The following is a 5,239-nucleotide window of genomic DNA, read 5'->3' as shown; positions in this document are numbered from 1 at the left end:
GATTGTACCAATGTCAATTTCCTGGTTCTGATATTGTAATATAATTATGTAAGATATGCAACATGGGGAGAAAACTAGGAGGAAACACAGGACTTACCAGAGTGAGACTCTGTCTCAAAAAAAAAAAAAAAAAGAAAAAAAAAAACTGGTGAGATCTGAATAAGCTCTCAAGATTGTACCAATGTCAATTTCCTGGTTCTGATATTGTAATATAATTATGTAAGATATGCAACATGGGGAGAAAACTAGGAGGAAACACAGGACTTCCCTGTACATTTTTTGCAACTATTTATTAATCTGTAATTATTTCCCTATTAGTATATTCACTGTAAATTTATTGTACCCAATAATACAAACCACCACCACATAATGTCACTTTTTTAGGGATTCCTTTCAAAATTTTAAATTATATTTTAGCACCAGTGTTGTAGCAGCTTATTTGAATATGTTTTTCAGAAAGTGTAAAAACTATGTCACGACTTCTCAAGCTACTGAACAGACTATTTGTAGAAGAAATAAGACGACAGGAAATTGTTCAAAAGCAGATATTTTTTAATTAACTGAATAAAAGAAAAGGACAGATTTATTGGGCTAACTCTAAATAATCAGCCATAAGTATGAAATGATGACAGCTATATGGACAACAATCCATGTCTATATACAGCAATATTTCTTTCTCAGTGCACTCTGGTAGACTCCACAAAGGCCAAGGTGATTTCTACCTCCTCTTCAGATTTATAACAAGCCAAATGAAGCACTGAACATAGGTCTATCCACAAAAGGACACCTTTACATTTTTCTCAGAACTCAAGATATTATCATAATTAACCAGTAGACAAATGACCCCAGTTTGTGAAAATGAGCCACCACCTTCAATACTATTAAATAATAAACTCTCTTCTGCCTCTTTAGTTGCAGGATGGCTACTCGTATACCTCCACACGTGATCATCAGTATTTGCCTCCTGTGTCTCAACCAGCCTGAGTCAAGTGTATGAAAAGAGGTGTTTCTCTCTGTGCTAGAGAAAGAAGGATAGGTTCACTAAAGAGTGAATTTTCTTGGTGCTAGTAGCCTAAGCTCATCACCTAATGCATAAAACTTGTCTCCCACACCTTTTGAGAGACCTTCTAAAGACATTTCAATATTTTCAGTAGCTCCAGGGTCATTACTTAACCAGTTTTGAAACTACACTCAAAACTTAAAAATTTTGTTAAAGGGTAAGCAAGTTCCAAATTCTCCTTCTAAGTGACTTCATCCTGTTATTTATGCATCACATATGTACATATCCATTCCTGTAATCAAGTAATTCTAAATTTGGGACAAAATATCATACATAATAATCATTATCTTTTTTTTTTTTTTTTGAGATGGAGTCTGGCTCTGTCACCCAGGCTGGAGTACATAAGTATGATCTCAGCTCAGTGCAACCTCTGCCTCCGGGGTTCAAGTGATTCTCCTGCCTCAGCCTCCCCAGTAGGTGGGATACAGGCATGTGCCACCATGCCCAACTAATTTTTCTATTTTTAGTATTGGCAGGTTTCATCATGTTGCCCAGACTTGTCTCGAACTCCTGACCTCAAGTGATCCACCCACCTTGTCTTCCCTAAATGCTGGGATTACAGGTGTGAAAATAGGCCAGGTGCAGTGGCTCATGTCTGTAATCCCAGCACTTTGGGAGGCTGAGGCAGATGGATTGCTTGAGCCTAGGAGTTTGAGACCAGCCTGGGCAATGTGGCGAAACTCCATCTCTACAAAAAATACAAAAATTAGCCGGGTGTGGTGGTGCATGCCTGTAGTCCCAGCTACTTGGGAGACTGAGGTGGGAAGATCACTGGAGCCGGGAGTTGGAGGTCGCACTCTAGCTTGGGTGACAGAATGAGACCCTGTCTTGAAAAAAAAAAAAAAGAACGGAAAAGAAAATACAGTGGCGCTCTAGATCAGCCAGACACTCAGTAGTCTTTCATTTGGGCAATGTTAGAGCAGTATTTGTCAATATTTTTAGAATTCTAATTTCATAAGAAGTTACTAGTGTTGTGTTCAAAAACAGAAATACTAATCATGCTTCTTCATTACAAGAATTGTCTTTAGATAGATAGGTAAGAAAAATACCAAACACATTTGTAGGATTGCCACTGTTTGGCAATGTTTCTCTAAGCCCGCCTACCTTAGTCCTCTAGAAAATCACTTGGGAGAAATCCTGTTGCCTGAACCCAGAGATCCAGCTGCCTCCCACAGGTTCAGCAAAGCAAACAAATGGCAGAGTGAGTGAAGTGATCCCTCTCTTCTTCCTTTAAGAAAGGAAGGGATCTCTGCTCCTCTTATCTACTCCAAAGTCTCATCGTACAAAGGTTGTTTATTCCCGCAAAAGTTAAATGACAAACCCACCTAAATTATCCTACAATGGCCTCTACCCTTCAACAGAGAAAGGCCAGTTTTCATATTTAAAAGAGGCCCTCACAGCCATAAAATCAGTGTAGTATTACATTTTTTCATTAATTCGGCATTTACCAAGTAACTTCCGCTAGCCAAGAACAGTGAAAAGTGTTAGGGATACCATTTTTAAAAAGAACAACTTTATCATAATAAAGTATATTATTCTAGTAATACCTTTGATTGATGGCCACATTCTAGACTTTAGTCTAAGAACCACTCGGGATTATCTCCTTTAATTCCTATATCCACCCTATAAAGTTGGTACTGTTGCCATTCTTTATAGATAAAGCATATCCTTTACGGATAAAGCAACTGAGGTTAAGTAGTTTACCCAAGGTCAGCACGTGGTGGAGCTGTAGTCTGAAGCCAGAGCCTGAATTCTTAAAGATTACCATGTTCTTAGGAAGTACACTTTCTACTGAGGTTTGATCTGTAGTACACTAAGATTTCCCAAATTATTTCATGTATTATATCTTATCTGCCAATTAAAATTTGACCTTCTATTTAGGGCAGTACTGTTCAAAATGATTTTCTGCAATAATGAAAGTATTCTAGTCTGTGCTGTCCAAAAGCACAGTCTAGCCATAATTTAAATTTAAACGGCTACAACTAGCTAATGCATACAGTACTGGACAACACATATAAGGAATAGTTTCATGTCTTCTGATTTCTCTATAAAGCCAAGGCTTAGGTAAATCAGTTAATGGAAAGGAATGAGTGAAGAATCTTTAGGAAGAGTTTGTACTCCCTTAGCTGGGGAGCAGAATCTTTATTATATCAGGACTTTCAGTATAATAAAAATGTTATAAGAAGCATGTGATACAGCATGCAGTCCTAGAGGAGTTCATAAAGATAGATTCTTAAATTCCTTGCAGTATCTTTGGAAGACTGCCTTTTTTATTTTTTGAGATGGAGTCTCACTCTGTCACCAGGCTGGAGTGCAGTGGTGTGATCTTGGCTCACTGCAACCTCTGCCTCCCGGTTTCTAGTGATTCTCCTGCCTCAGCCTCCCAAGTAGCTGAGACTACAGGTCCGCGCCACCACACCCAGCTATTTGTGTGTGTGTGTGTTTTTAGTAGAGACGGGCTTTCACCATGTTGGCCAGGATGGTCTCGATCTCTTGACTTCGTGATCTGCCCGCCTCGGCCTCCCAAAGTGCTGGGATTACAAGCGTGAGCCACCACACTTGTTGGCCAGAAGACTGAAGTTTTATAATTGATGGTCACAACTTTAAAAATACATGCTCAGTTATAGCTTTTTGTCTAATAAAAAAATCACTGCTTAATTTACAAAACATGGAGTCCATAGAGAGAAAAACAACAGGGGCCTCTTGGTAGTAAAAGGATGAGAAACAGTGAAAACCTGTAAGTCAATGGACATTTCCTTCAGAAACTACATTCAAAACTTAAAAATTTTGTTAAAGAGTAAGCAACTGCCAAATTCTCCTCCTAAGTGACTTCATCCTGTTACTTATACATCAGTTATGTACATATACATTCCTATCATCAAGTAATTCTAAATTTGGGAAAATATCATAAATAATAATAGTTATCTTTTGAAAATAAACTGGGGATCTAGATCAACCAGAGTGTCAGGAAGCAGCCAAGTCACGCCCCACTGGGTGCTTCCTGGACAAGCGCAGTGCAGCTCCCACAGGGCCTCACACCCAACCTTCAATTTGCTTAAAAGAACTATCTCAAAAAATCTTAGCTATTTAGTCACAATTTGTCCTTGCCATGGAACATGTTTTTCTTTTCCTGATTTTTAATAACCTTAGATTTCAAAATCATAAAAGCACTCATCAAAGAACTGTGAGAGCAGCTCAGCATCTCTGGAGATCTCAAACCATGTTCCTTTGATACAATGCAATCAACTCTTTATATTTTAGGAACCTAATTTTCCCTTACTAAATGCTAAATAATTTACAAATAACACAATGGCTACGGAAAAAAAAATCCAACATCTTTACATTCAAATCCCAAAGATATAAACCTGACGTCTACATTAATACGTGCTTAGTGCAAAATTGGACAATTATTCCACATTTGCAGTATAGTATAACATGACCACCTGCTACTGAAATGCCAAAGCCACCACTGTTAACGCTTTGCTCCGCCTTCCGGAGAGTTTATTACAGCTTAAGCAGCGTCAACAACCCAGAGGAGGCCGCTTTCTAGTTTATCTGTGTGGAAGGCCTGTGACACAGTTAACAGACTATTGCAGGCCCTTCCTTGGGATATTTTTCTGCGTATAAGAGTGAATGAACTCCACGGCCAGATCCTCCTAGTCATCTTGCAGTGCTGGTCATGGGACCGCAGAGGGAACAGCACACAACTGGGGATGGGCAGCTCACAGGCACGGGCCCCGCAGCTGATGCAAACCGTCCCGCTCCAAGATTCTCTCGAGTATCTGCCAAGAGTCGGCTGGAGGGCCCAACTGCTATGTTCCTATTGCCGTAATGACTGCAGTTTGGCAGCATCCAGGATGCTGTACCGGGAACGGGAGGGGGAGGAGATGGTGGGCCCCTCTGCTAAATGCAACGCCGGAAGGGACAGAAGGATGAATTTATTGTGGCCATCGGTCCCGAGGTGGAAGGAAAGTCAAAGGGCTTTAAAGCTGGGGAGACGCTCTAACTCCTGCTCTGCTGTCAAAGCCTTACTTCCCAGGAAGAGTAGGGGCTAAGGCGGGCCAGCTCTAAGGGGGATGCGGCCCGGGGTGAGGTAAGAGGGCCCTCCTAGGTGCCACTGCCAGGCGGCAGTTCGCTGGGGCAGCAAGGCGCCCGCACTCGGGAGGCGCCACAAAGGGC

At 40.8% G+C, this 5,239-nt stretch overlaps 1 protein-coding gene across 2 annotated transcripts in view; it reads left to right on the top strand.

Moving 5' to 3' along the window:
- The window catches only part of NCOA7 (nuclear receptor coactivator 7), a 160,552-nt gene that overhangs the window by 4,332 nt on the left and 150,981 nt on the right, over positions 1-5,239 (top strand). For both annotated transcript variants that reach the window (XM_011985016.1, XM_011985024.1), the window contains exon 2: positions 913-989. The gene's annotated coding sequence lies outside the window, so the exon portion shown is untranslated. The remainder of the gene's footprint in view (positions 1-912; positions 990-5,239) is intronic.

Source organism: Mandrillus leucophaeus, unplaced genomic scaffold (assembly GCF_000951045.1).
Source record: "Mandrillus leucophaeus isolate KB7577 unplaced genomic scaffold, Mleu.le_1.0 Scaffold1067, whole genome shotgun sequence".
Taxonomy (NCBI): Eukaryota; Metazoa; Chordata; class Mammalia; order Primates; family Cercopithecidae; genus Mandrillus; species Mandrillus leucophaeus.
The sequence above is the reverse complement of the archived record's forward strand: the minus strand, read 5'-3'. Positions and strand labels throughout refer to the sequence as shown.